At 33.2% G+C, this 10,538-nt stretch overlaps 1 pseudogene; it reads right to left on the minus strand.

The window, feature by feature from the left end:
- The window catches only part of LOC132169913 (uncharacterized), a 15,867-nt pseudogene extending 6,371 nt beyond the window's left edge, over positions 1–9,496 (minus strand).
- Between the last annotated feature and the right edge of the window lie 1,042 nt (positions 9,497–10,538).

Below are 10,538 nucleotides of genomic sequence, written 5' to 3' on the forward strand. Positions count from 1 at the left end.
AAATATCATATATATATATATATATATATATATCATGCATGTTTATATGGTTTATACAAACTAATATAATTAATGATACAAATATGTACTAATTAATGATCAAGGAACAAATTAATAACTTTGAACTGAGCTGCAGGCTTATAGTTCCTGCAACTTTTTTTGAAGTACTCATATATGGCATGTAAACTGCAAATTAATATATACATGCATATATATATAGACATGTAAACTTAAGATGAGAACATGACAAGGGAAAAAAAATTCAAAATTACAACATAAAAATAAACAAATGTAACTTGAATAAATATATAGTATTAACGGTTGATAAGGTTGGTGTACGTGAAGAGTGCAATTAATCTTACCGACAACAATTTCATTTTAACGTCCATGGCTCAAACCTAAATGATATGGTTTTTGTATATATATATGTGTGTGTGTGTGTGTCAAAACTTTAATATCATCGATCACCAATGTTACTTTAATTATTTTAATTAATGAGATACCAAATTTGGTATCTCATAATTAAATGAACGAGAAAAATGCATGTTATATATATATATATATCCTTTAGGTTAATTTGAACCATGCACGTTAAATTAATGTTATATATATATCCTTTTGCATGGTTTTGCTATATATATATATATATATATATATTTCGAGTAAAACATGGCTAACAGTCATAAATTAATTTTTTATTTTTATTTTTGAATGTTGAAATGGGTTACGGTGTTATAAAAGAAAAGTATTAAAGTACTGGTGTTTGTTTTGTAAAAATTAATTTTATTGAATGTTAATTGGGATCGATCATATTGTACAATATTAAACCTTATAATGTTGGGATCATGTATATTATATATTATTTATATATATAAAATCTAAATATATATTATAGTTACTGACGTGTCAAAGTGACACGTCAATAATTATTGACGTGTCACTTTGACATGTCACTAACTGTTGACGTGCTATATCAATACGTTAGGAATTTACTGACGTGTCAATATAGCATGTCAATATTTACTGACATGTCAAATATTGGCACGTCAGTAAATAATAAATTAATTAGTTATTAATTTTAAAATGATGTAAAATTAAATTGGGTTCAAATTTACTGACGTGTCAATTATGACACGTCAGTAAATACTGAAGTGTTGTTTTCAACACATCAGTAAATGCTGACGTGGCAAAAGTGGCACGTCAGCATTTACTGACGTGGCAAAAAAATATTACTGTTTGCCACGTCAAAAAATGACATTTTTTTTTTTGTAGTGTACATATTTTCATTCTCAAATTTTTTGACGTAAATTTTAAAATTAATGTTAAATTTGAGATTGATTACTATTAAAGTTTGAACCGATATTAAATTTAAATGTCACGTTAAAAAGTGTAAAAATCATCAATGATTATATGTATATCATTTTTCTTGAAACAAACCAACAATATAAAGTATTGAGCCTTGAATGCTTATAAAGAGTAATATTTGTAGCGTTATCAGAAGTATTTTTTTTTTTAGTTATTTTGGTGAGCCAATTTGATGAAAAAGCTTTAAAATCTTCATTTTCTGCCTCACCAATTTGATCCAAAAAAAAAAAAAAATAGTGAGTAACCAGTACTCATCACTATTCACCCACCAAATGATTAAAAAAATAGTTTATCTTTCATTTTTTTTTTTTTTTGCTTTTATCTCTTTTTTAATAGTTAAAGAAAGAATTAACAAATCTTTGAAAAATAATATTTGAATAAAATAGTAAAAATAAATTATTAAAATAATAACATCATTAAGGATGTTATAAAAAAATTATATTTTTATTTATTTTAATGAGTAAATTTGGTAAACCTGCTAATAGCGCTACCAGGTAACATAAAACTAGGGCTGTTAAGTGAGCGAAGCGTCTCGCGAGCAAGCTCGGGCTCGGCTCGCATAAGCTCGGCTCGTGCTCGACTCGAATATTAAGTGAAGCACTTCGTGAACACAAATCCTAGCTCGAATATTAAACGAAACAAGCTCGGCTCGACTCGGCTAACTCGTGAGCAGCTCGTGAGCTCGGCTCGTATAAGGCTCGCATCGCTTATTAAGCTCGGCTCGTATATTTTTTATTAAGTAATAAATAACAATATATAATCAATATTACTCATTTACTCAATAATAACAAATATATTATATACCTTTGTTTTTTTTTTTTGTTATTTATATATATATATATATGTGTGTGTATATATTATATATATAATATATGTATATATTAATATAAACACACACACACACACACACACACACACATATATATATATATATATATATATATATATATATATTAATCATTTTATCATATGATATAATTATATAGTACAAGTGTACAACCGCACAAGTTATTGTGTCATTTAATACAAATATTATAATTAGATAGTTTATACTTTGGAAATTGGAATCGTATATATCACATAATCATTAATCATTATATAATCATATGGTATATCTGCATAAGTTATTGTGTTATTTAATCAATACATTATAATTATATACTTTATTCTTATAAAACATATATGATGTATCACATGATCTTAGATCTAAGATAATATTAATATTAATTGTGAGATAATATGATCATAAAATTTAAGTATGAGTGTACGACCATTAGATCATATGAATTTATTACTTAGAGTTTGAGTATTTCGGTTTTCTTGCTTCTGTTTTTTGTAATTAGGCTTGGCCACTTGATCTGCCTGCTTGGATGTGAACTGAACTTTGATCCAGATCTTTTAGGTCGTGGATGTGAATTTTAGTCCAAACCTTCGAGTGGACTAAAATTAACTGAAAATTAGTCATAGGTTAGCGAAGGTTTTAGGTGATGTTGTATCCTTATAGCTTCGGCTATAATTTGCATTTTTAGGGCTTTGTGGTCCTGCGATGTACGACTGTAAGAGCATTATACTCATGATTATTATCAATGAAATTGGAATGTATTTATTTCAAAAAAAAAAAGATTAATAATTAAGTAACTAATATGTTTCTTATAATTTATACATTATAATCACAATTTACGGTAAATAAAAACTTAACAATTTGAATTTAAATCATATATCATGAATCGTGATAATAAGAAGTACTTAAGAACATATAATATAAGTTCTTATAAGTTATAACAATTAACATTGACCCATAACCATTACCCATATAAATTAGATAATGATACAACCATATACCCATAAAAAGTATATAAATGTTTACATATAAAATATAATATATATTAATATTGACATTATATAATTGACCCGTGTTAAGCATTAACATTTTAACATATTAACTAAATAATACTATATGTAATATGATAATAGTGATTAGTGTGTGTAAGTGTGTGATATAAAGCGTTTTACATTGTGATTTAAAAAATAATTAATCTACAATAATAAGAAGAAAAAATACGCGATTAAAAAAACACAATTTTTAAAATTGTAATTATTGAAATTAAAATAACAAACTTCCCTAAATAATACTGCATAACACAATTTTTATTCATAATTCCCAAATTTTGAATTTTGAATTTGATATATGGAATATAATTATATTAGTGTAATCGTAGCCGTCCAAAATGTTTTGATGATCTAATAGCCGTTGGATGATATTAATGGATGACAACTATCAAGCATTTACTAAGAAAAATGTATATGGTGTAACAGAGACACCGTAAGCTTGCCTTGTTTGATCTAATCTGACTAGTAATATTAAATGTTGAAAACGTTTATATGATCAATGGATCATATTAAACAAGCACAACAGATCAGAGTAGAAACAGCCACATGGGATACATTTTTGGTAAAACAAATCAAACCGTTAATATTTAAAATTTAATTATTTTTCCAAATCTAACGGCTGCAAATCAGAGAACCCAAATTTAACCTAAATCTGATCTCTATTCTCTCCGTTCTCTTCTCTCGAGTCTCGCCTCTCCTCTCACTGTCTCCACCATCCTCCTCGCCGCCTATCTCTGTTGCCGTTCCTACCACTACCCAGTGCCCTCAACAACAACCACCACCATCACCGCAGCAACCACACACCTTGACGCCTGGCTGAAGCTGAACGGATCGTGCCCGGTTTCCAGGAACTTGCCGCTGCCAACCCCGCTATCCACGCCGCTCTCGGAGGTCGTTTCACTCTTGCAGACTCGCAGTACGCCGCGGATCGGAGGCGGAGGAGGTGAGAAGATTTATGGGTTTTTCTTTTCTCTTTGGGTTATTTCTTTTTCCGTTTCTTCTTGGGTGGTCGGTGGTTTGGGGTTTCGCTACACGGGTGGTAATTACTGTGATTTTTTTTTTTGGGGGGGTTTTGTATTTTAGTTCTTGTTGGTTTTATTCATTGTTTTGGTTGATGGGAGAACTTGGGTGATTGACCCATTTTCTAAGAAATAGCTTAGTTGACCTTGTCGACCTTCTGGAAGGGAAAAAGTAGTATGCTATTTAGATTGGTCTGATTGTGTTTGAGATTTGAGCTTTTTGTTGAGTTTATCTAAAAACTTTAATGCTTCTCATCTGTATATTACTCTTTGAAATTTTTCATAGAAGCTTCCATTGCAGGTTTTGGTGCACGTAAATTGTTTGGTTTGTTTAGCTCCTTTTTGCTGCTTACATCACATCACATTGCACAAAATTAGTCTCTGAATATTGAGATTTGAGATTGTATTTGGTTCACTTTAGTAGTTGCATACAAGTTCTCACTGTATTTTTCAAGTTTGTGTCAGAAGTAGAGAGAAATTGGAGGAATATGCTAAGGGGGGAAAAAAATAGAGAAAACTGCAGAAAGGGTATAAAAACTTATTGCTCTGCTTTTATTCTCCTTGCTGAAATAAATAAAAATAGGATACTATCCTTAATATAACTTGACCCTTGTGGGCTTGCGGAGGACTTTGTATGTTTTGCATGAATTTTGTCTGATTGTGTTTAAAAGCTACTCTACTTACCTTATAAAAAAATAAAAATTAAATTAAAAGCTACTCTTAATTATATAACTAATCTTGCTGTCACATTTTAAGTTTAAAAGGCTACTCTTAATTACTCTTTAGTTTAAAAGGCTACTCTTAATTAAATTAAAAGGCTACTCTTAATTACTCTTTAGCTTTTCTATGCTTTGAAGTTTGAACAACCTGCCGACACATTTTAAAGTTAGGCTAATTAATTGTTGATTTAATTTGCAGTTTACAGTAATCTTGCTGGTGAGACATTTCTTTGCTGTGTTTATCGGTGGAAAGGAAGATTACCCCCTTCACACTTCTTACTGTAAGTAGCTCATGTTCTTTTTGCAGTTGTATTTTTTCAGGGCCATCTAAATGAGTCATTTGACCTGATCATCAAAATACTAGTTGTGTGTATGGTAAATAATTAACAGAGACAATGCCATAGGACTTCAGTGTCGATAGCAAAACTTTTCTTCACTTCACATGCTTATAGACAATGTTGTATTTGAACTAATTACTTTGCATTTGTTATATTAGGTGGAGGATATGGATGATGATGAGATGGTGGAGATTGATCTGCCAGATGGAAAATAATTGTTATTGTACAATGTTGCATTTTAGTTGATTGTGTATGGAATTGTGAGGTGGAGTTTAATATGTTATGTTTGTTTTATGTTCTTAAACATTTTAGTTGATTCTGTATGGATAACTGTAATGTTGGGATTAATTTGTAATGTTTGTTTAATGTCTTTTAGCATTTTAGACTTTTAGTTGATTCTGTATGGATGACTGTAATGTTGGGATTAATCTGTAATGTTTGTTTAATGTTCTTTAGCATTTTAGTTGATTATGTTAGTTGATTGTGTATGGAATTGTAAGGTGGAGATTAATATGTAATGTTTGTTTAATATTCTTTAGCATTTTAGTTGATTATGTTAGTTGATTGTGTATGGAATTGTAAGGTGGAGATTAATATGTTATGTTTGCTTAATGTTTTTTAACATTTTAGTTGATTTTGTATGGATGATTGTAATGTTGGGATTAATATGTTGTATTTGTTTAATGTTCTTTAGCATTTTAGTTGATTTTGTTAGTTTTAATTGTAAGATTGACATTAATCTGATATGTTTGTTTAGTATTTTTTAGTATTTTAAGGTGCAAAATATTCTGGATGATTTTTGTAATTTAATACATTTAAATTACCCAAAAAAATAACAAAAAAACAAAGTCGAGTTCGAGCCAGATCGAGCAAAATAGTCGATCTCGAGCTCGAGCTCGAGCAGGGTGCATACTTTGTCGAGCCGAGCTCGAGCAGCAAAGTCAGGCTCGACTCGAGCTCGAGCCTGACTCCAAAATAGACGAGCCGAGCTTGGACAGCCAAAGCTCGCCCAAGCTCGGCTCGTTTACAGCCCTAGCGGTGGCCACTGCCAGGAGCTGCCGGTGTTGGAAAGGTGAGAAAGAGGGCGGGCTTTTTTGGGTTTCAACTTTTAATAGATCAGTTGCGTGGTTTAATCAACGGTTCGAGATGGGTGAAGGCCAACAAGAATGGTAAATGATTCAAATTATCATTGAATTTAATCAAATTTTGATTTTTGATTTTTTTATGTTTTATTATTATTATTATTATTATTTTGACATATCCACACAAGAGGGGAGCAGGATTCGAACTAAAAATCTCCGCTTTATAAGGCGTGATCTCTAATCGATTGAGCTATCTCTTAGAAACCAAATTTTGATTTATTGATATTAAAAGTCACATTAATTTTGACGAAGATAGATATTTCTTTTAACATTACCCGACCAACATGGCTTAAATGACCAACTTTTGGACAGCATCCTTGTATTTTATAATACAAAAATTTATTATTATTTTTTGGAAATAATGTAAAATCAATTTATATAATTTATTTGATTTAAATTAGCTTTTTGTTATCTGATCTCAAAAGTTTATGTGATATGTCAAACAAGTAGTTTAGTCATTGAAATCCAATTTTGTTCGTTGACTTAATCGATTATATTAATGTACCATATCACAGACAATAAAATCATGACATATGTCATGTTTTTTGTTTGACTTTCAAAAAAGCACAACTTATATTTTCCAAGTCATACTAGTATACTAACCAACTAATACTCCCACCTCAGCTTCACTCCACGCCAGGCACAACACCTAAAATTTTTGGGTTAAACACTTTTGACTCCACGTGGTTTAATCCCTATACCTCACTAAAATTTTTTTTAAAAAAAATTAAAAAGAAGAAAATTTAAAAACTAAAATTAATAAAAACATTAAAGGTCGTCGGGTGGTTTGACCACTCTTAAAAGGCCAAATATAGATATATATATACCTTTGGGGTGGCCAAACAACCCCCAAACCGGCCGGTTTAAGATAGCTGAAATGATTTCAAGCCAAACTTGGGTGACCGAGTCACCCTCAAGGCTGTTGGAGGTGGTTTTGGCCAACCCCATTTGCAAGTTGAGGGTGGTTCAGCAACTCCCAAACCGGCCAATGGTGGCTTGAGCAACGTATGAATCAGGCCAACATAATAAAACTAACACATAAAAGTCAGAGCCAACAAATTCATGAAGGTGATGACTGATGAGAAGCATTTACTTTGAGTTAAACGTAGCTGAGGAGCCAAGATATACTATTGTTTTCACATACATCGATCACAGAAATCTCCATTCCTATTCCAGAAGGAAATTAATAAAGATACAGCAAATCTTCTGCCCATCGTCCATTTTTTTTTTTTTTTTTTAAAAAAAAGAAAGGTTTACATAGAAAGAAGCCATTGAATTGACCAATTTATTCGATCAGTAGTATACTTACCCACAATCAATTTGTTATGTTGTCGCCTTTAGGGGCCTCATGTACTTGGAGATCCCCTATGCCAAAATGAGTCGTTAATAACCAGACAACTGTGATAAGCTCTCCTCCTTTGCTTAGTTGAGCAGCATGAGTATTGGCCTTGCAATGGCTTGCAGCATAAGACAACAATTCCACCCACACTTCACTCATTACACCCCATCTCTTCTGCCCCTCCAACTTTCCTAGCTCTTTGGCGAGAACACGTGCATCTAATAGCACAGTTTCTCTAGCCCCCATAGCAACAAGCTCCTCATCAGTACTCACTTCAAGGATTCTACAAGTATCGGTACAGGTATCGCGGAATCTTATTTGGCCAATACCTTCAACAGCAGACATCATAGTAGGCTGCATAACTAGAAGATATTACATATAATCCGAAAGGATTTTACAAAATTCACGACGATTACTAGTACTGTCTTGATCATGATCAGTAGTACTCTCTTGTATACTATCACTGTCTTCAGTAGTCTCCTTTTGATAGCAAAGCTCTGTTGCAATATGCCATAATATAAGGCTCTGATCATATTCAATGTCGACAATATAACGCATCAAATTGCTATTCTCATTAGACCAATTAGTATTCTGTAGAGCCCATTCTCCTCGGGCTGAAAATATCTTCTTCGCAGTGACAAGATCGAGATCATATAATTCAGGATCGGATTTTTTTTTCAACTCAGAAAAGATGAATTCCCATAGCGGTTTGGTAAATTGTTCCTTGGACACATATCTCATGTTATCACAGAAATACTTAATGCCCAATATGTCGCTGACCCAAATCAATTTATGGCAGAAATTAGACAAGGGTGTATTAAGCTTGGTTTTGAGGCGGTCTTTTAGACAATAATCTATCAAGTTGTATTGATGTAGAAATCTAGACCGCCTCTCGAATAGGAATTGTCGAATCAATTCAAAGAAACTTCTTGATTGTGTATTTCTCCAGTTGATCCTTTTGAGAGTGGGAAGATATTTGAGGGGACGCAAGAAGCATCTCTTTATAGCGGCTATGCAGATACTATCTCCCGGGGACGGTTGGATGGAAGCAACAGTCCAATCAGAGAAAGCCAACATTATAAGAGCAATTGCATCCAAGACTGTGGCACCATAGAGCAAGGTATAGGAAATGACAACATCTATCTTCCGAAAACCATTCTTATCTATTCTATAGAAGGTTAAAGGGCTGACGCAAGCGCACACCAGGATATAAACCGGACTGAAATTCCCAACTTTGAATGCACCTCGACAGCCTTCGTATAGAGAACTCCATACATGAAGTTGAGTTCAACCGTCAGCACTTCAAAGGCTTCTCTCGGGTCTCTTTGAAGGAAAAACAGTCGGCTCTTACGGAGCTCGGGGGAACTAACGAATATATCCCCGATGAAACCCTGAACATTCTGAAGAAGAAATAAGCATGGCAGACCACCTCATGATCATCATCTAGCTGCTTGGGCATGGTTTCTTTCTCCATGAACATTGATTAGGCATCCCCTGGCACAGGTGCTCCAAACATATATTGATTCAGGTTTGCAAGAAATAAAGCATACGTTCGCTCACCATACTTGATGGTTCCAGCGACAAACATAAAGAAAGTAGGGACCCATAACTTGTTGCTGGGTAGGGATTTGCCGAAGACAATAATACCAGTACCAACCCGGTTTAGGAGCCCAACCAAGTGCATTTGCCAGATGCCGACATTATTGTCATGTTCGGGTGAATGGTATAACAAAAGAAAGGGAGCCCAAAATGCCAGAATGTCATCATTATAATCATCAGTCCTTATTAGATTAGGATCACCCTTTTTTAGACTGCAGGAAATTAGTCCCACCGCAACATTAGCAGTCCAACCAGCCAACAAGTACGCTAGCCAACTCACCAAGATAAAAAGCGGATTTCCTGTTCGCTTTTTTATTTGTGGATACAAAATAAGAATGGTCTGGAGTGAGAGACTGAACAGAACGAAACCTTGGATGTTCCATGACTTCCATTCATCCTACAACTGCTTGATGTTAGCGCCGGAGTTGGACATATCCTTGCTTAATTTTCTTTCTTCTTTCTTTCACCCGGCCTGTTGAAGATCAACAACTTATTAAAGTGTTAGTTTTTAAGTTCTCTTATTAAACCAAACTGCAGGGTCTTAATTGGTTTAAATTCGGTGTTAGAGCATTTGCATCGAGTTAAAGTAAAATGGTCCCCTAGAGGTAACTCAATCGGCTAGGACCACGCCTAATAAAGCGGAGGTCACTAGTTTGAATCTCCCTCCCCCTCTTGTGTGGACATGCCTAAAAAAAAAAAAAAAAGTTAAGTAAAATGGATTGCCATCGATCCCAAATTTAGATAGAACTCCCCTAAAAGCCCCATATCCAATCAGTCATCGATCCATCCGATCCCCACTCTAAAATAGAGTTGAGCTATAACAAAAATTTAGACAGGCACTGTAAGTCAATTTAAAATTTTTTAACTTCAAAAAAGTCTCCCCCTCTCAATTTTTCATATATAACGGTCTTAGGATGACTAAATATGTGTTTAAGTAACATTTTATGACTTTTTGTTGTTGTTTAATTAATATTGGTTTGTCTCTCTAGGTTTGTCAAACCCTAGAGGAGAAGAAAATTTTTTCCTAGTCTTGACGGCTGTGGAAGGTGGGATTGCTACCATAGGAGATTACGAACAGTTGAAGCCCTGATGGAAGAAAACCTGTCAAGGTTGTGGGGAAATCTCTC

This window comes from Corylus avellana, chromosome ca2 (genome assembly GCF_901000735.1).
Source record: "Corylus avellana chromosome ca2, CavTom2PMs-1.0".
In the NCBI taxonomy this organism is placed as follows: Eukaryota; Viridiplantae; Streptophyta; class Magnoliopsida; order Fagales; family Betulaceae; genus Corylus; species Corylus avellana.